This window comes from Erpetoichthys calabaricus, chromosome 15 (genome assembly GCF_900747795.2).
Source record: "Erpetoichthys calabaricus chromosome 15, fErpCal1.3, whole genome shotgun sequence".
NCBI classification, from domain to species: domain Eukaryota; kingdom Metazoa; phylum Chordata; class Cladistia; order Polypteriformes; family Polypteridae; genus Erpetoichthys; species Erpetoichthys calabaricus.
The window spans coordinates 72241000-72263140 of NC_041408.2; the positions used below are offsets into that span (position 1 = coordinate 72241000).

Genomic DNA, 22141 nt, shown 5'->3' on the forward strand with positions numbered 1-22141 from the left:
GCAAACAAATCAATAGGGCTGTTTGGCTTAAGTATGCAAAGCACCGCGGCACAAAGCTGTTGAAGGCGGCAGCTCACACCCCCTCCGTCAGGAGCAGAGAGAGAGAAACAAAGTCAAAAATCAATACGTGCCCTTTGAGCTTTTAAGTATGCGAAGCACCGTGCAGCATACTTAAAAGCTGCACACAGAAGGTAGCAACGTGAAGATAATCTTTCAGCATTTTTAGACGAGCGTCCGTATCGTCTAGGTGTGCGAACAGCCCCACTGCTCACACCCCCTACGTCAGGATCACAGATAGTCAGCGCAAGAGAGAGAGAAAGAAAAGTAAGTTGGGTAACTTCTCAGCCATCTGCCAATAGCGTCCCTTGTATGAAATCAACTGGGCAAACCAACTGAGGAAGCATGTACCAGAAATTAAAAGACCCATTGTCCTCAGAAATCCGCGAACCAGCAAAAAATCCGCGATATATATTTAAATATGCTTACATATAAAATCCGCGATGGAGTGAAGCCGCGAAAGGCGAAGCACGATGTAGCGAGGGATCACTGTATTCCACAATCTTACCGTACGTTTACTGAATTCATTCATGTAAACATTGAAAGATGAAGTGAAGTTACCCTGGTGGAGCTGAAAAAAACGAGGAAGAGGGAGGAAAGCAGAAAATGTTTAGCAAAACCGCCAAAGGTAACAACCTTTTTCACAGTGGTTGGTGACAACACCAATATTACTAAAGAGCAGCAAGAAGCCGCTGCTTGCGCCAGCACTAGTATTAGCATTGCTAGTGAAGAGGAGCTGCCTGTTGCTGCCATCCCAGGTTGCTCAAACGATGCTGCTGCTACATGCAAGACAACCTTACAGGATCCCTCAACTTTGACTGGAAGTGGTAACAGAACTGACGAAGATATCTCTCTATTATATAAAAAAATCTTGGGTCGGGATGCGATTTTCTCAGAGACACTTTTACGTTCCTTGAGACAAGGAGGACAGCTGCTGTACAGGCCTTTAAATGTTCGAATCGCAGCGCGACATGCAGATCACGCAGCACGGCACAAGCAGCAGCAAGCCAGCTGATCGAGCATAGAGGAGGTAAAAAAAATGAATTTGTTTCCCATTGTATCACCGTTTAAGAGGGGGTTACGGAGGAGTGACTGCATCTCCTTAGCGTGTGTTCAGCCCCCCTCTTCACAACGCGAGAGGCAAAGACGCGAAGTGGCTGGCGTGAATCACGCCCTGTTGGGAAGGGGGGGCTAAGCCCCCTAGTTGATACTGATAATAATCAACAACTAGTGAGTAGCAGTCAACTTACTAACCAACTTGAAGATGACCCAGCGTTCTGGTCGAAACGGCTGTTGGATAAAGAGCGCTGCTCAGTAGAGTGGAGGTGAGCAGCTCAAGTAATGGACGGAATGTTTACAAAAAAATCAAGAGGGGCACAGATTTACAAGCAGTAACTATTACATGCAAATGAAGAATGGAGAAAAGATAAGCAGGTCCAGGCTTGTGTACAGTGGGGGGAAAAAAAAGGACTTTTTATTCTGCTGTAGAAAACTCTTCCCGTCGTTTCCCACCAGCACAGCACAGTACACACAGTAACAGAAGCACAAAGCAGCACACTTTGCAATGCTTTGTCATCTCTTTCTCTCTGCCTCCGTGTCTCTCTTTGTCTGCTGCCTCCAATCCTCCCAGCAAGCGTCATCTTCTCCTTCCTGACTCTGGCTCCTTGAATGAAGTCTCTTTTATGCTGCACCCGGGAGCACTCCAGGTTGCCCATCAGCATGGTCCGGAACTACTCCTGCGTGTGGCAGAAGCCCTACATAGTAGGTCTCCACAGCTCCTGCAGCACCCCCTAGCGCCACCCACGGGACCCAACAGGACTGTGCCGAACTCCAACTCCCATTGAAGACCTGTGGGAATCTGAGGCACCGCTACAATCCAGGAGTGCTGCCACCTAACGCTCCGGCGGAGATAGTGCCCTGCATGTTCTCTCCCCTGGTCCTTCCACTATGGAAGCGCCCCAGCCGTCTGCCACAATATCCACAAGTATTGTATAAAGAAAAGTACTTAGTGAGTTACATAGTGCTTCTCATACATCCAGTTAACTGACAACACTATAACTGAGGCTCACAGACTTACAAATTTCCCAGGTGAAGCTAGTCTGACATATAAGTAAACATTTTTCAGCCATCCAATCCCAGTTTTACTGCACACACACACGGGGTCTCCCAGGATGTTCACTTGTTATTCACCTTTAATCTTTACCAAGAATCTCTCTGTAGCGACTACTGACAACACGCCTCCCCTCAAGCCACCTTAAAGTGGAATAATGGAGACAGTGAAACGGCAAACTTGTCTTTTCTTGTCAAAGGAATTCAAAGACATCCATCCATCCGTTTTCCAACCCGCTGAATCCGAACACAGGGTCATGGGGGTCTGCTGGAGCCAATCCCAGCCAACACAGGGCACAAGGCAGGAAACAATCCTGGGCAGGGTGCCAACCCACCGCAGGACACACACAAACACACCCACACACCAAGCACACACTAGGGCCAATTTAGAATCGCCAATCCACCTAACCAGCATGTCTTTGGACTGTGGGAGGAAACCGGAGCGCCCGGAGGAAACCCACGCAGACACGGGGAGAACATGCAAACTCCACGCAGGGAGGACCCGGGAAGTGAACCCGGGTCCCCAGGTCTCCCAACTGCGAGGCAGCAGCGCTACCCACTGTGCCACCGTGCCGCCCATTCAAAGACCTGCCGATTTAAAAAATGAAACCAACTAATCCAAGAAGGAAGCAGAAAGACAGAAACAAGGAAACCTTCAGAGGAGGAGCAGAGCGTTGAGCAAAGTGTAGGAACATTAAGATGAGAAACAGAGGCTGGGGTCGGGTTTGATGAGAGGCCCAGGAGAGTCGACCAAACATCCGATGTGAACAAAAAAATCTGACACTCGCCTGGGGTACTGTACTGTATTCATATTTTCATAGTAACATAAAAAACTTGCAGGGTGGGCTTGTCGGTGTCTGCTCATAGCCAGTAGCTGCTGCCTCAAGTCAGCATGCTTGTACAGTATCTGAAATATGTGGGCCTGTACCTTCTGACTCCCACCGTATACTCGATGTATTTGAATCATTTGGTTGTGTTGAAAAATCAGCGGTTCAGCTTCTACAAGTGACGCCTATTTATCCTGCCACCTTAGGCGAACAACTCAATACAAAGACTTTCTTGTAATGCATTCTGGTCACAGTTAGCTCTCAGTGACTTGCTGAAATCTACACGATCAGCAAAATGATTGACTTCATTCTGCTTGGTCAACACAAATGGTCACACACACTCACTGATTTCACTGTGCGCCTTTGAAGTTTAAATAGAATTTAAGGGTGATGCCCAAGTGGTCTTAAAAGACAATCGGACTTCAATGTAATCCTTAATTCTAATTTGTCAGCTGTTTGCCCCTTCCTCAATGAATTACATCTGCACAGTCTGTGGCCGCATTTTTGGTTTGCTGCTGCGTTTTCCAGAGGATGTTTAACTATCTAATACTAGAACGTTCTTCTGCTTTCTTATTCAGGTTCTTCCCTGGCATGGTGACATCACATGTCATAGACAGCTTAAGCTGATGTCAGACTACACAACTTCTAGTCATGGGGTATGTCTGACTCATTGACTGCTGTAGCTGATTTCTTCACTGGACTATCTCAGTTGACACGACTGACATTCGTCAGGCATGTGTGCCAACCTTCCAGCCAGCCATGCTCGCTCCTTTTTGTGACATCTGACAGAGTCCTACCTGATGGAGCTGGTGCTGTATGAAGCTCTAACAGGTACGGTGAGTTCAGCCACAAATCTCAACCCAAATTTATTTATTTTTTTTTTTTTTTTAAAACATTCTGGCATGGAAGGTAAAACACAAGACATCAGACATCCAAGCCCCTCTTTTGTTTGCAAAGTCCAAGGTACCCATGATTGCAAGAAAAGACGTCTAATGTGACATGACCTTAATTGTCTTAATACTGTCCAACAAACCCTGAAGAACTTTCTTCTGCTTTTTTATCCAGGTTTATGATATCATGTCATAGTCTAATTAGAGTTAAAACAAAAAAGCTACTCATTAAATTCTATATAGCAGATTCATCCTGAAGATAAAAGCCATAAGTGACTCTGATAATATGAAACTGACCTTACACCTTTAAATGCAACTCGGGCCCCTTCTTCAGGCAAAACATAATTACATCCTGCTGAGTTGCTTTGAAAGCTGGCATATTGTAATCTTTTTAGTTAGCCAATAAAAGGTGTCATTGACTTTTCACTACATTCATAATGGCTAACACGGTACAACACCCAAGTACTACATGTCATTAAATGTAAATTATTACACATAGGAAGTAAAAATGTTTGGTTTAATACATAATGGGAAGTCTGAAATTCAAATGATGAGAAGGATTGAGGAGTCCTAGTGGACTTGATGCTATCAACTGTCAGACAGTGTTCAGAAGCCATTAAGCAGGCTAACAGAATATGACGTTATACATACAGTGCATCCGGAAAGTATTCACAGCGCATCACTTTTTCCACATTTTGTTATGTTACAGCCTTATTCCAAAATGGATTAAATTCATTTTTTTCCTCCGAATTCTACACACAACACCCCATAATGACAACGTGAAAAAAGTTTACTTGAGGTTTTTGCAAATTTATTAAAAATAAAAAAATTGAGAAAGCACATGTACATAAGTATTCACAGCCTTTGACGTGAAGCTCAAAATTGAGCTCAGGTGCATCCTGTTTCCCCTGATCATCCTTGAGATGTTTCTGCAGCTTCATTGGAGTCCACCTGTGGTAAATTCAGTTGATTGGACATGATTTGGAAAGGCACACACCTGTCTATATAATGAGCACAGTGTCCTCCATCATCCGTAAGTGGAAGAAGTTCGAAACCACCAGGACTCTTCCTAGAGCTGGCCAGCCATCTAAACTGAGCGATCGGGTGAGAAGGGCCTTAGTCCGGGAGGTGACCAAGAACCAGATGGTCACTCTGTCAGAGCTCCAGAGGTCCTCTGTGAAGAGAGGAGAACCTTCCAGAAGGACAACCATCTCTGCAGCAATTCACTAATCAGGCCTGTATGGTAGAGTGGCCACACGGAAGCCACTCCTTAGTAAAAGGCACATGGCAGCCCGCCTGGAGTTTGCCAGAAGGCACCTGAAGGACTCTCAGACCATGAGAAAGAAAATTCTGTGGTCTGATGAGACAAAGATTGAACTCTTTGGTGTGAATGCCAGGCGTCACGTTTGGAGGAAACCAGGCACCGCTCATCACTAGGCCAATACCATCCCTACAGTGAAGCATGGTGGTGGCAGCATCATGCTGTGGGGATGTTTTTCAGCGGCAGGGACTGGGAGACTAGTTAGGATAAAGGGAAAGATGACTGCAGCAATGTACAGAGACATCCTGGATGAAAACCTGCTCCAGAGCGCTCTTGACCTCAGACTGGGGCGACAGTTCATCTTTCAGCTGGACAACGACCCTAAGCACACAGCCAAGATATCAAAGGAGTGGCTTCAGGACAACTCTGTGAATGTCCTTGAGTGGCCCAGCCAGAGCCCAGACTTGAATCCGATTGAACATCTCTGGAGAGATCTTAAAATGGCTGTGCACCGACACTTCCCATCCAACCTGATGGAACTTGAGAGGTGCTGCAAAGAAGAATGGGTGAAACTGGCCAAGGATAGGTGTGCCAAGCTTGTGGCATCATATTCAAAAAGACTTGAGGCTGTAATTGCTGCCAAAGGTGCATCGACAAAGTATTGAGCAAAGGCTGTGAATACTTATGAACATGGGATTTCTCAGTTTTTTTATTTTTAATAAATTTGCAAAAACCTCAAGTAAACTTTTTTCACGTTGTCATTATGGGGTGTTGTGTGTAGAATTCGGAGGAAAAAAATGAATTTAATCCATTTTGGAATAAGGCTGTAACATAACAAAATGTGGAAAAAGTGATGCGCTGTGAATACTTTCTGGATGCACTGTAGCGCCTGGATGTGTGGAGTACAAGTCTGCTCAAGATTTATAACACACTGATGAGGCCTCATCTGGAGTCCTGGGTGCAGTTTTGGTCTCCAAGCTACAAAAAGGACATAGCAGCACTAGAAAAGGTCCAGAGAAGAGCGACTAGGCTGATTTCAGGGCCACAGGAAATGAATTATGAAGAAAAATTTAAAAAGCTAAGCTTTTTCAATTTAACTAAGAGAAGATTAAGAGGAGGCCTGACTGAAGTGCTTAAAATTATGAAGGGAATTAGTCCAGTGGATAAAGACTTATTTTAAAATGAGCTAATCAAGAACACGTGGACAAACATTACGAAGTCTTTCTTCACACAGAGAACCACAGACACTTAATAAGCTACCAAGTAGTGTGGTAGACCGCAGGACTTTAAGGACTTGCAAAAAAAACCTTTTGTCTACTCTCACAACGTCATCTGTGAACATACTAGTCCATTGGGAAACGGGTGGATCCAAATAAGTACGTATTAGAAAGTGTTTTGTCCAGTGCCTCAGACCCAAGCCTACATTTCAATCAAATCCTTTATAATGTTTCATAGTTTGCAATTGTAAGCTCCTTGAAAAATGACTGCATGTTAAATGGAAAGAGAAAGTTGAACATTGTCTATTTGATTAGACTTGTACTTTATCATAAATGAATCTTGCTGATGTTCCTTTGTGTTCCATAATGGTGTCCTTGGTGTGTGTGCTCGCTGCCCAAGTGATTGACACAACGTGAATGATCGTAGATCTTCTGACTTCACAGATTATACCTGCATAAAGGTGAAAACTTGGGGTCAAAATACAAGGATGCCAGCTATGGATCCCACTTTTTGCTTTGGCAAAGCAGTTAGAGACATCTGATCTTATTGAACTTGAACTCCTCAAAAGGAGGAAGGCGGCTGCAGTCAGTGTGTCTTCTCAGGACTGCCTTTCTGATTCAGAATGGCTACAAACAAAGATGGAATACCTAATTAGTTTTTAAGGGCTTCAGATTTATATTGTTTCAGTCTTTGTTATTCTGGCATTTAATGGTCAAAATGTATAGTATGCTGCGGTGGGTTGGCACCCTGCCCAGGATTGGTTCCTGCCTTGTGCCCTGTGTTGGCTGGGATTGGCTCCAGCAGACCCCCCGTGACCCTGTGTTCGGATTCAGCGGGTTGGAAAATGAATGAATGTATAGTATGGTACATCATCACTTTAAAGCAATACACATTTCTTCAATTACTCAGTTGGCAAGTAGAGCAGTACCATATTTATACCAAATAAATCGTCAAAAACAAGTGACCTGCTATTGGGCTTGCCTGGCCATTTCACCACATTGTCAGGTTTCTAAAAGATAAGTGAACTTCCCACCTCTGCAGAGTGAATGTTCAGACCCAAACAAAATTAAATATCTTCCTCCTTTTGTTCTGGTTAGATTTTACTGTCTGATACCAACAAAAAAAGGGTGTAAGAAGAATTCTGCATAAACCGTCTCCAATAATGTAAATAATCAAAATACGATAAAAGTACAGAGAGCGTTTGAGGAGAATATTTTAAAAAGAGTTTTAAGGACTGACATTTATATGGTGTGCTTTCAGAGACCACCACCCCCATAGTTCTCAGTACAGTACCTATTGTATATTTGGCAGATGACGATAACCAAGGTGACTTACGCCTACAGTTCAGATATTTTTAAAAACTGGAGCTCAGGCAGGTTGTGTGACACAGTAAAACTGAGACAAACCTTCATGCCTGAAGTGAAAAATCTTTAATACCTCACTGTTATTTTCAAGGTGGTTTTAGTTTGCTTGAATTCGTTTCCATCCATTCAATAATAAAGGATAAGTTTGATATTTATCAAATTATTTCTTCACAATCATAGTAAATAGTAATTTACCACATAAAATAGTATTTAATATCCTTTTTTGATATATCCTATATTTAATATCTTTTAATCCTGCATAGTCTAATTTGGAGTCATAGAGTAGGGGCCTAACCCAGCAGTATTGGGCAGGAATTGGCCCAGGACAGGTCGCTGTATGGTTGATTCTATTAAAGTAGTTAATATGAGTGAAAAATTTGGACCAACCGTGGCAGAAAATTCAAAATTAAAGGCAATTTGTATGTTAAACAAACACCCCACAAACCCATTCTTCTGAGATAATCCTACCTACTACACCATAACAGATCTCTGTCTCTATGTGACTTGCTAGTAGTCTATACTCCTCCCAAACTGTATTGTCTAGGTATAATTACATCCGGCAGGTTCAACTTTCTGACAAAAAATACAACCACAGCATGAAACAAAGGGCCATAAATCTCTCCAATTGTTAGACAACTGCTTGTTTAGTTTGACAAAGATGTGTGAAAGGTGTAGAAGTAGCAGAGTAAGCAAGTTCAGCCCCGTGCAAGTGTAAGCACAATATGACTTGGAAGTTTAAAAAGACAACTTCAGCTGGTGGGGGAATCCTGTGTGAACTTGGGGAGTTTGTGCAAACTATGCAAAATAATCGAATCCTTGTCATACTAGCTGGTAGTTATCTCAAATTTATCTGAAAAAATTATTAGTGGAACTTCGTTCTTTCAATTTCCAAACCCACTTTATGCTGAGCAAGGCTGTGGGGAAGGTGGAGGTTATCTCAGTAAGCATAGGGGGTGCAATGCTGGAGCAATTCCTGGATAGGGCGCCAGTCCATCACCAGGTGAACAAGCACACAGGCCAATTTAGTATCCATCACCAATCCATCGAACCTGACATGGGGAGAACATACAAAGTGCACACAAGGAGGACCTGGGACACAAACCCTGGTCTGCTTGTTGCAAGGCAGCAGTGCAACTGCAGGTGGTTAACAAACACTTTAAATTTATTTTTCGTTAATGGCATTAAGACAGGCGTTTGAAGAACCATCCACTTGCAGTCCTGTTAAGTCCAAGTTTTGGATTTTAGAGGGCCAGGGCATGTCCCGGAAAACACGTGGACCCACAGTCCATGTGCTGCTGGCTGCGGCAGAGCGGCAAGAGGACTACGCCTAAAATAATATTCAAATTTGAAAGAAAAGCCTTTATTTTGTGTTTATCTGTCAGCAAAGCAGTAATAACACTAGCTGATGAAATGGATCAGTCTCTTTTGTTGCTTGGTTTGTTTCATGTTTGGCTTCAGTTGGCAGCTTGGAAACAATCTATAAACAGCGCAGTACAATTAGCTGAAGAAATCAATTGATTGTTTCCACTTCCAGAATTTCACATTTTTATTAACCTATTAAGATACCATGCTGGCACCCACAATTAGCATTCTTTTAAAATTCAGAATCATGTAAAAGTGCAAAAAAATGTGGACAAGAGTTGGATATTTAGTACAGCTGGGTTTATCAACTTCTATGTTCAAAATATCGTAACATCGAGCCAAGGCTGTCAGCGCCAGCTACACTGCTCTAGGAAGCACCAGGAGTGATGTGTCCCATGAGCCTGTTATACTTACTGTATCTGCTTTCTAACATTTACAAAATTTAGTAGTTATCAATTTCAGTCTGTGCCATCACGCTCTTGTTGAAGACTTTATTTGAATCGTTTTTTATCTTAATTGTTCTCTGGGTAATTTTAAATACGCCTGTCCACTCTCTTTCTACTCTGTTTGCTTAGGATGAAACGATTCAACTTCTTGATTTCCTTTAATCTTTCTTCATAGCTCATGAATATCCTAATATTTACAATACATGCGGCAGGCAGCGTGGTGTAGAGGTGAAGGCTTTGGAGTTCAAACCCTAAGGCTGTGGCTTCAAGTCCTACTACTAACACTGTGTGACCACGAGCAAGTCACTTCATCTGCCTGCGCTCCAAATGGAAAAAGCAAAAGAAGTGGAGTCAGTCGTATCTCAAATGTTGTAAGTCGCTTTGGATCAAGGTGTCTGCCAAATGATGATTAATAATAATCTGAAGACAATTACAAGATAATGGAACGATGACAGCTGCGGTGGGTTGGCACCCTGCCTGGGATTGGTTCCTGCCTTGTGCCCTGTGTTGGCTGGGATTGGCTCCAGCAGACCCCCCGTGACCCTGTGTTCGGATTCAGCGGGTTGGAAAATGGATGGATGGATGGAATGATGACAGCCGTTTGATGGGAGTGTGAAGACCTTACTAATCCAGTTAGCACCGGGTGTAGATGGTAATGGAGCAACTGAACAAATAAACAAAAGCACAGGAAAGTGAAGACTTGTTGTATAGGAGCGAAAAAGTCCAAAATGTAAAGCGGAGTAGAGGAAAGCTTACACAGTTTGTAGGTGTTGTGTGAGGAGGTGAGGGTCTGTAGAGTCCTCTGAACATCAGTAGCTTAGGAGCCCCTAAACTGAAGTGCAGGAGCTTTGGAAGAAAGCAGCAGAGAGACAGAGACCCCAAAACTCCCCCCACTAATGGTGATGTAGCTGCCCAAGCTAATTTCTACAACATAAACTCTCTTGGCTTGCACACCCCAATAAGCTCCTTATTAGTTTTTTAAATTGATTCTACAAACTGCCCTCATGTGTTCACTGAGACACTTTATGACACATCAGTGACTCCAGAACTGTCATGGTTTGATTCATGGCCTTATGACACGTATGTCACAGTCTACTCTCATTTTCTACTTGCTTTTCTTTCTTTTTTTACTCTTCCTGCTGTCGTTATTAAATATCAACTCATTTTTAGTCAAAGTCCTCAAACTCTCCTGAATTAGAAAGTGCATGAGCCAATCAAAGTCATGAAAGTATCTTTATTCACTCTTCTCATTTGCTGATTAATTTTTTTTTTAATCGATGTGGTGAACTATTGAGACTGCAGACCTCCGTAGCTCTATGATTCAGTACAGTAGTTCTGCTGGCCAGCCAATCAGATTGCAGACGTTTGTCACCTGGTTTACTCGACTTGAGTCAGAGAGCCCAAAATCGTGACCACAGTTTAACCAGGCGTTATGAGTGACGTCAAAGGTAACGTCAGTGGAGTGGAGCTCTGGAGGTCTGCAGATGGAGCTACCAGTACCTTTCTGACCAGTTAGATCACCAGCTGGTCACCATTTTTTGCAGGTTGAGTTTTTTTCATGTAGGAAACTAAGGTTTATTATTGTTATTTTTTTAAGAGACATGAAAATGAAGGTGGCCAAGTTGTGTATTACACTTAAGACATCAAAATATTAGAAAAAAATTCTGACACTGGCTATACCTACTGTATACTTAACGATAAAGTACAAATATGATATGTAAATGGCAAAAACATCGCAGGAAATAACTTATTTTGTGTCAGTCTTAAGCAATTCATGTGTTATAAGGGCAAAAAGTCTGAATTAGCATAAACTGCACTAATTCAGGGTGTTCAAAAGTAATGCAATGATTTACTTCATGAGAAAGAAGTACCTAGTGCACAAGAATAGTTGCATCATACATTTGAAGTATTATAAAGTGTGCTTCAATTTACATTTTTAAAGTCAAAATATTCTTGATCTTAAGAGAAACTTGTCATTTTCACTCTCTGATAGAGTCCAGTGTTTCCCAACCTCGGTCCTGGGGGCCCACTGTGGCTGCAGGTTTTTGTTGCAAACAGCTTCTGTTTTTAATTGGACTCCTGGGCTAATTAAGTGATGTGTTATTTCCCAAGTTTTGTGTTTTGGGAACAATACAGAAATTAGAAAACTGTTTGGTTAAATATATATATATATATATATATATATATATATATATATACATACACACACAATACTGTGCAAAAGTTTTAGGCAGGTGTGAAAAAATGCTGTAAACAAAGAATGCTTTCAGAAATATAAATAATGATTGTTTATTGTTATCAATTTACAAAATGCAAAGTGAGCGAAGTACAGTACTGCACAGTACTGTATATATATAATATATACTGTGTATATGTGTGTGTATATATATATATATATATATATATATATAAATATATATTCACGGCATTCGTAGTCTGAATCACAATCTGATTTAGCCGACTTGCTGGCCAACCACAAGCGTTACCTGGTAGGTAACCACCCATACAATCAGATTGTGACACAGACTACGAATGCAGTGAATGTAATTACCCCGATCTACATGCTGTCAAATAAACGAACCACACGCCGTGGCGCAACGTTAGGGGCTTCGCCTGTAGCACTGACGTCCGAGGTTCGATTCCCGAGAGGGAGTGCAGTAGAGTGTGTACGCCTGATGAGCCCAGAATGAGGGCGAAGCACGTGTCGCGTACTCTTTGCATTATTTGACAGTAAACTATTTCAACCATATATATATATATATATATATATATATATATAAATAAATAAATGTACCAAGCAGTTATATGGGAATAATGTATTTTTTTTCTTTTTAACAATATTTTCATCTTGATTTTCATCCTACTTTTCTAGGTGTTCTGTTTAATTAATCCATTATTTACTAATTAGTGAGTCTCATACTAAAGTACTTGCAGCCTTTGATTATTTAGTGCTGTTTTCCAGTGTGTCTGCTGTGCTCATTTTTAATTGTCATTAATAAGATACAACGAAGGGGGAAAACTGCACAGAGAAAGGACAAAATATAATGAAATCAACAAAAGAGAGTTAAGCATTTAAATCTATAGCAAAAGCAGAAATATTTCTAAATGTCTTATAAATGTAACAATCATGCTGCTGTGCTTTTCTGAATGCAGAATAAAAGAAAAATCATCCCAGCTAATTAAATGAGCTCAGTGTTATCAGGTGTTGTCACTGATTAGGAATCTGGTTGGAACAAAAACCTGCAGCCACAGGGGGTCCCCAGGACCGAGGTTGGGAAACCCTGTGATAGAGGACCACAGAGGGTTAGATCCCTAATGAAGGATCCAAAATGACATAATATTCGCAATCACTGCCCTTGAAATGGTCTAAAACAATACCCCTCATGCATGAAACCTTCTGGGAGTGTCTCTTAGAGGGCTAGGACCTCCATTAAGAAAATGATGATAATTGTGATCAACAACCTCAAAAAACAACATAAAATAACACTCCACATGCCTATATTACTGATTCACATTTTTTGAAGTTTTGTGAAAAGGAGTAACTTTGACCACCCCTGAGGTTGGTGGACATTTCACGCACAACTTCAAGTCCGTCTGATTATTTTTACTGAAGACACCAACTATATTTTTTTACTCTTTATCATAAGGGGGTAATTTCCTGAGCAAAATGTGTTCTAAAAAGGGCCTAAAAATGAGGGTTTTAAGGGTCTAGAGGGATAGTAATAGGGGAGAACCCAAACAAGCTTGACATCTTGAATAACTAAACATCAAAACGAGCCAAAGGGTATACACTATCTGGGGGTTTTCTCATACCGGTGAGTCAGGAGGCACCAGACAAAAAAACAAAAACTGAAATGATTTCATAGCATTCTGAAGTCACTCTTAACAAACACAAAAACACTGTTATAAACTGATCACTAAAAGTGAAAAAGACAAAATGAACAAAGGATCCCAACATTTCACATAAGTTGTTGTTGTGTTTTTCACATGCAGATAGAAGACAATCTCCAGTAATGATGATGAGGTTTATAAAAATACACACCTTGAAAGCGCGCAGTGGTAGCACTGCTGCCTCACAGTATGGAGACCTGGGTTCACTTCCCGGGTCTTCCTTGCGTGGAGTTTGCATGTCCAAAGACATGCAGGTTAAGTGCATTGGCGATCCTAAATTGTCCCTGGTGTGTGCTTGGTGTGTGTGCCCTGCGGTGGGCTGGCGCCCTGCCTGGGATTTGTTCCTGCCTTGCTCCCTGTGCTGGCTGGGATTGGGTCCAGCAGACCCCCATGACCCTGTGTTAGGATGTAGCGGGTTGCACAATGACTGACTGACACACCTTGAAAGCTTTCTACACTGCAGGTCGTGGTTCAGGTTCTGATGAAATTCTGATCCAGAACATCAATGCGAAGACTTACAGAAATGGACTCCACTATGGACCTTACATGACTGCTTCGGATGATTGTTGTGAAGTGAAAATCAAGATGAGCCCTATGCAAACATAACGAGGTAGGAGATTTGTAATTAATATAAAGAATAGTTTATTTTACATGTGATTTTTTACAGATAAATGATTAAATTCTTGTTTCTCCATGTCACGGGTAAACCAGAAAAAAAATCTGCTGTCTTTTTTACGTAACATTTTGTAGTTGTTTGAAACATCCCGTACTGCATGTGATATGCACTGTTACAGTAATAACTGGCAGGTTACGAGTTTGGATTATTGGTGTGGAGGCCAACGTATGAGCCTGTTGAGAGTGGGCAATGGTGGCTCAGCACCCTATACTGTATCTGGTAACCATAAACATGTTAGCTTAATCCTACTGTATATCACATTACACGACTTTCCCACCGCTTTTCAGTCACACACTTCACTTGTATAATCTTATCCAGTCACGTCAGGCTCCTATGATCACCTGCCGTGTAGTCTGACATACCCTGAGACTCAGCTCTGTGTGTGTTTGAGAGCGGACAACCAATGAGCGTTCACCTGCAGCTATGCCGAATACCTGAGGCTACGCAGCTATGAATGATATCGAATGCAAGTGTTTCGGACCTGACAGACAGAAGCGAGACTCGTCAGTGTGATGTTGTGTGTTTTACAAAACCACAAGGGAATGGAAACAAACAAAAAAAAGGAGATGGCAGAGATTGCCGCTGAACTCGCTGCACCTATAAAGCCTCCATGCTGGATCCCGCTCAGTAGACTTGTATTGGCTAGCAGAAGAATCTCGTGATAACCTTGCAAATGAGACACTATACCAGAAAGACATCATGCAGTCATCTAATTCTACACACCTTGCAATTTCGTAGTTGTGTAATCTGACATGTTCCAGTAACCAGGGGGGTATTTTTCGTACGTCGCTTAAACCATCCAAGATCAGGTGCCTCATCTTGAATGAGTTAATGCCAGTGAAACTCATCCAGATAAGTCGGTTTTTCAAACGCAGCTGTGTATTAGATTAGTCTAGCTGGATCTAATCATACGAGATGAATGCGCGCGCCCGCGCTGAGTGAAAAGCCCATATATATTGAGTCTAGAAAACATGATCAGCAAGTCTTTGATAGGCTGTAACAAAATGACGAAAGAACGGGCGCATTTTTTTTTCACACACGCGGCGCAAGACCTTTTATTCGAAGGACACGAAGAATTTCAAGATTTAATATACACAAGGGGTAACGCTGCAAAAGCAGCCCAGACCAGAAAAGACGGCTGGCAAAAAGTGGCCGAAAAAATTAAACGCTAAGTAGTGTACATTGTACTTAGTGAATGCAACGTTTCATTTCCTATGTGTCAGATTAATTATTATTTAATATGTCATAATTCCAGATCAAACGTGAGCACAAGGAGAACATGGGAACAGGTTAAAGTGAAGTACAAGAATATACTTCAAACTGGTAAATATTGGTATATAACTATTTAAAGAATTGTTGACATAAAGAATCATATATAATATAAAAAACATTAATTCTAAAGCTAATAAGGAGGCAGACAAGCAAAAAACAGGTGGAGGTCCACGCGGTCCAGACCTAACCCCTGCAGAAGAGTTGGCTCTCCAGCAAAATGCCCATCGCCCTGTTTCTGAGGGCATTCCAGGGGGAAGCTCCTCCTCAGAACCAGTGGCAGGATGCAGTGGTCACTTCATTTCAGGTAAAGGATGGTCATTGCATATTTGTCCTCCATGTGTGCTATAGGTATGTTCCATATAGCCCTCTTTTTCGTTGGGTTAGTTGCAGGGAATGTCATATCCTTTGAACCTGTGTCTGACCAACGAGATATTAACGAAGGTCAAATATTTGATGAAGACACACTGTGTCTGATTATTCTTCAGGAGGAGAGGTACACTTTCCAAATAATGTTTGATCAAACTCCACTCTGATCAGTCCCATGTGCCCCCATCACATTTGGAAATCCTGGTAATGAGAATGTTAGGCTGATTGTGGGATTCTTCGTGGAACTGTGGGTGTTTTAGCCTGTGTATAACCTACCTGCAATGGCATGAAACGCCTCTTTTATTGTCTGCACACACAGGTGTCCAGGAAACACAATGAAAACCTGAAGGAAATGTTTCAGAGCCAAACAGACTTTATGAATTGCCTGGCAAACTGCACTTTTCGATAGATGTTCCGCATCGCCTACAGTATATAAAAAAGTGCCGCTTGCAAGAAACCTCAAAGCAATGCATACTGTCTGTGTGGTTGTGAGAGCCCGACTTCGCCGAGTTTGACTTCGAATATACGGAGCTAATAAATCTTTGAGGTACAATATTCCCCCTCGGCTAAAGCGGTATCTTTCGTACAGAATTTCCTCCGGGGGCAATAAAGGATCTTGCCGATCGCGCAAAACCCTCTTTATATGAAATTCTTTTCCTATAATTTGCACATCAATATCAATTGGTCGCTCATTCATGAACGGCGAAGCCCTGACTGGATGACTTCCACACCGTCACTGATCACGTGTGTAAACTAATCCTTGTTTACGCAGAACAAACCTGCTCCGAGCAGGTTTGCGGATTTGGATGTGTTGCTATGACAACACTTCCAGCAAGAGTTTCAAAAAACCGACAGATCCAGGATCAGGCCAAATCGTCAACAATTACATCCGGCTAAGCGAGTAATCCACGTACGAAAAATACCCCCCTGATCAGGAACTGTAGTCGTCAAGTTTGACATCCTCTCCGACTAGAAATCACGAACTTTGGCATCTGCTTTGTGAGACTTTGCATTTATTTACATGAAACTTCGTTAGAAACCTCTCTGCCAAAATAAGAATTCCATTCCAGTAAATCTCTAGTGATTTAGATAGCTTCAGGCTCTTGGCTGATACACAAAACTTATTGTCGTCTGCAAATTTAACTGACTTGCTTGGTACATTTTTCTCAGAATCATTTTTAGTAATAAAAGAATCTGAGCCTGCGATGGCAGCAGGTTAACACTTGCATATTGGATGGTGACATACAGTATTTAACACAATAAGCCCCTTCAAGCTCATCATCAAGCTCTGGGATCTACTTCTGAATACCTCACTATGCAGCTGGATTTTTAACTCCTGATGAGCAGACCCCAGGTGTGGTTTGAGTGGGTGGCAGTTGGGTCACTCTTCATCATCCCTCACTCGAGGCTCAACACAGGGCTGTGTTCTGAGTCTTCGGCTGTGCTCCCTCTACACATATGACTGCACAGCTGCACATGACTCTGACATCATTGTCAAGACAGTTTTAGTAGGCATGATCTCTAAAAACAATGAACCGGACAACTGTTTGTTTTTCTGAATGTCAGCGAGGTAAAAGAGCCGAGTGTGGACTTCGGGAGAAAACAGCAGAGGCATTACTGCCCCCTTGGGTGGAAAGGGTGGACAGTTTCAGATACCTCGGTGTCCACATCACAGAGAACCGGACCTGGTCTAAGCACACTGAAACCTTGGCAAAAAAAAGGCATGCCAACATCTTTAACACCTCAGGGATTTCAAGCTGCACTCCAAATCAGTAAACAACTTCTACACATCCACCATCAAGAGTATGTGGAAATGTTATGGCCTGGTTTGGAAACAGCAGACAGCAGGACCACAAGGCTCTGCCGAGAGTGGTGCTGTCTGCGGAACACATCACTGGGTGTGTACTCTGTAACCTCCAGGATATCTAAAATCAAGCAATGTCAGAGCAGGGCAAAAAAATATGATCAACGATACCAGCCATCCCAACAATGGCCTCTCCTCTGTGCGGCGTTCAGGGAAATGGTACTGCTGCCTGAAGACCACTTCAGAGAGACTGAGGAGGAGCAGCTTCTGTCCACAGTCCATTCACATCCTAAACGACAGTGCCTAGAGCTACATTATACCCTACTGCTGCTTCTCCTATAATAACTGACTTATTATATATTTTTATAATATTACCATAATGCCATCATAGTACATATTGATATCCATAGCATTTATCGTGTTTGTACTTTTAATACAGTCTTTGAGTTCAGCAACTGAACATTTCACTATACATATTGTTCTGTGTATAGTCATATCTGACAAATAAAATTTGATCTGATTTTAGTAGCATCTCTGTCTATTCTTAAAATCAGAGCAAAAGTGTCAAATTAATAACCTGAACATTTGAAAACAATGCTTCCATATATACACTGGCAAGGGCCAAATTAATTCACTGTAAAGACTTAATATTATTATGTAGCTTCATGTAACTTACCTGTGATACAAGTCAATGTAGGCGGCCTGTAATTTTTCTTTTTTACATAAAGCTGCAAAACTGTGCAGCTTCCAGTCTCTAGTGACCTATGAACATCAAAAATGTGACAGATTGAAAATACATAACCGCGATCCACTTCGAGGACTTTGGAGTTAATGTTGTGTCCTGGAAATTTGCATTACGTCTTTTAATCTTTGCAGCACATCGTGCTCTATAATTTCCAAATTGCTTTTCAATTGATTCGGTAAATTACTGCGGATTGGCTTTTAATGGCTTGCGGTGAAGGGCCGCTGGTGCAGACTTGTGCGGTGCATCGGGAGCTTGTGCTCGTCCGCAAGTCACATCCGTAAAGAAGTGCAGCACACGGACAATGGAGCTAATCAGAGGCGTCTAAGCGAGTAAAGAGTCGCTAAAAGGCCGTCACGGTCGCTATAGAGCTCTGCATTCCCAGCGGGGACCCCGAAGCTGAAAGCGAAATTTGGTACTGCCGGAGACAATAGAACGCAATTAAGACGCGTTAAGCAGGCAGCCAGTGCCGCCGCCTCGCCAAACGCGCTACTGCCGACGGGAGGACGGCTTCTCCGAATTAAAAAGGCTGCATCGCATCTCAGAGACGACGAGATGAACGCGATCCCCAGGAGGGGCTCACATCGCTCTTTGTTGTTCGCTTATTTACATTTTCGTAGCCGCTGCTCTACTTGTCAATCGCTCAGTGTGTGCTGTAAAACACTTGTTTACCAATTTGGAACCTAAAGATAAATACATCGACATGCACTGTAAATTAATAGGCAGGTAAATAAATAGGTGAATGCAATAAAGAAATCGGCTGTCGTTCAACAGAAGGAGGGAACATTTGCTGCAGCAAGTACCTTCTTTCATTACCTGCCTTTAGCATTCTAGACATGAGCATCACTTGAGGCAAAAATCTGTGCTAACGTGAGGTCTCGTGAAGACCACTGAAGTGTTAACGAGTCGAAATTGGCATTCTAGCCTGAAACTTCAGGGGTTACGTGCGTCGCGATATGTCATGGCTGCAAGACCACCATACGCCGCCGCCACCCCACCCCCGGGCATATCAGTTCAGTTCAGTGAGGCTAATTTAATTGCACAATCTTAACCGCAACAAAGAGAATAATACATATAAAAAAGAATTGACTTGTGGGTAAGCAACAGCCTGTCTTTAATCCAGATGACCGCACGTCTAAATTGAGGGGGCGTCCAAAGCAACCGCCTCTGTTTCGTAAATGACTGTTTACGTCACAATTTACTGCCGAAAATTGCATAAGGCGCTATATATGATCAAATGATTCTCTTTTTGCCTCGTGTGTCACCGTGAAAACTGATGTAAGCTAAAGATCAGGCGCTTCATCACACTCCCTGTTGCTTCGTGCGATCTTTTCTTTTAATACGTCAAGTTTAGTAGTCGGGAGCTGCAGCGCCTGTTGATGTGTTTTACGGAGAAAGCAGACGCTTTATTCGAAACTGCGCAGAGTCAAATCATTCTAGATCGTTTTTCATTTGGGTTTATACAATTTTTCGGTGTAGACATAAACTTTACGTGAAGCGGTTGTTGTGGCCTAACACCCCCTTCCCACCCCCTATCTCTCAGTTCGCCAAAATGTATTATTTTAAATTTCTTATGGTTAGTATGTTAAGGCCTATTGACTGATTCTGTCATAATATTAGGAGAGCATATTGGATCATACGATCACATTTATTTTTATTTGTCGTGTTCCAACATTCAGCGTTAGGCAATATTAATGGACTGGTAGCTACAACAGAATATTAGGATTCTGATATCACCCCATCCGAAATAATCCACCCCTCCTCCCCAGCTCCAGACTGCAAGATCCGAATCACTGCCACCTTCTAACTTGTAGATTATGCCCTAGAAATGTCATAATTGTAGCTGTGGAAGACATTAGATTGAGGGAGGGTGGTTTTGGTAATGTGGACATCACCCCTGCCGAAATACCACTCCACCACCCCCCAATTCATTCTAGTTGAAAACATGTAAATAGTTTATGTAGATATTTAATGGGCTGGGACGGTAATGTCGGCAGGCATGATTGTCAATATTGCCAACCCCCCCCCCCCCCCCCCCCCCCCCAAACTGTCTGTGTGGCAGCTACAGTCATGACATTTCTAGGGCATAATCTACTTGTCTCTAATTTGAACCTTCACTAAATTAAATGGTCCTTGGTCAAGCAATGGTTCAACGAGAAACCACACAACCTGGAGTGATTCTGATTTTCAAATTTGGAGTTAAGAGGGGATGGGATTATTATCAACAGCCTGAAATCCTGTTACAGTTACCATCGTAAAGGTGTCACAGTGGTTCTTCAGGGTGATGCCATAGGGGGAGACTCATTTTTGGTTCCCAAAAGAATCAGTCAAATGAAGGTTCGAGAAAGAACTTTCATTTATTTAGATCCCTCAACAGGTTCCATTAATAAGCCTGAATAAATGATAGCAGATTTGTGAAATACCAGTACAGTAACACCTGGCTCAGTTCAAGTTTTCTCGACTTGCTGGTATCCTTGTAGGTAGTAGTCTACTGTAAATTTTAAAAATCTGATATTTCCATATATGCAAAAAATTCTTTCAAAGCCCAAAGAAACCAGTTTTATGTGTAAATAAACCCGTCCCTGAATTAAATGGTTCTTGGGCAGCAATTGGTTCAACGAGAAACCCACACAACCTAAGAGTCGATTAATACTGCCTAACGCTGAATGCAGTAACATGCAAAATATAAATTAATATGATCTTACGAACGCTATACGATTTCCTAATATTATGGCAGAATCAATCAATAGCATTTACACATTAGCCTTAAGAAAGATAAAATACTGTAATACCTTTCAGCTTGAGTGACGCGCGTGCACGCGAGGGGGTGGGGGGAGGGGGGGTGATATTTTAACATTATACGGCTGGCGCTCTGTTTAGTCATTCTGGTGTGTATTTGAGAAGGGGCTGTTGTCTGTCATACTATAATATTTATCTGCTTCTGTACGTTGCTCCTGGATAACTAAAACACAAAATGAGATTTTAGAGACTGGCTAAAGATAACAAGGGGTAGATCTAGAGGGGTACAGGGGAAAAGCAGGTCGATCTACACATAATATTACAGTGGAGGTACGAGTGTAATGTACTCCTGCGATGTGCTATATAAACAAAGAAAGAAAGACAGTCCTAAGAGCTACAGTGCAAATAATGCACGTGGACGGTGATCGCCGCGCCGCTCTCGTCGTCTTTACCTTGAAAGGCCTGTCAGCTCCTCTCGTGCCCGGCGCCGTTCTCCTGAGCCGAGCGCTCTGCCCGCCTGTCTTTCTCTCTGATCCGCGTCTCTCTCGTTTCTTATTTTGTCGGCTGTCTTTTCCAGAAAGAACTAGCAGGCACGTCAACCCGCCAAAAGGAAGTCAAAGTCACTATTACCGTTAATGACATCTCTCCACTCTCAGCCCGGTGGAATGTTTTTGTTTAGTAAGGCTGGCGAATTCAGCACAACTGTGCTCGAGAAAATGCGAATCTTTAGAATCTTATTACTAAAAAAAATCAACCACTCGCGGGAGAAAAGCAACACGCGCGCATTAAAACCATAGAAGACCATGATAAATTAAAGTAACAATAAACATTAGGAGTAGTACTGTATTCTTATAATATATTGATGCATTTTTTGCATGCAATCTTTTCAAGCTCGGTTCTTGTAAAACTGAAGCCCGTGGACTACAAAGCTGGACCCCCAGAACATAACTCATTAACACCGTGGCCAGTTTTGGAACGACAATCACCTGTGATGAAAAACGATGTGTCGCACGGGGAGAACTTGCAATCCACGTATGGAACCGAACTTCACGTTCAGTGCCAGTAGAAGGGGCAGCGGCTCCAGGCGTTGGAGTATTCAGGGTTTTTATCCCAAAGA

At 42.3% G+C, this 22141-nt stretch overlaps 1 protein-coding gene across 1 annotated transcript in view; it reads right to left on the reverse strand.

Annotated features, from left to right (window-relative positions):
* The window catches only part of b3gat2 (beta-1,3-glucuronyltransferase 2 (glucuronosyltransferase S)), a 48819-nt gene that overhangs the window by 24762 nt on the left and 1916 nt on the right, over window positions 1–22141 (reverse strand). The window lies entirely within an intron of this gene.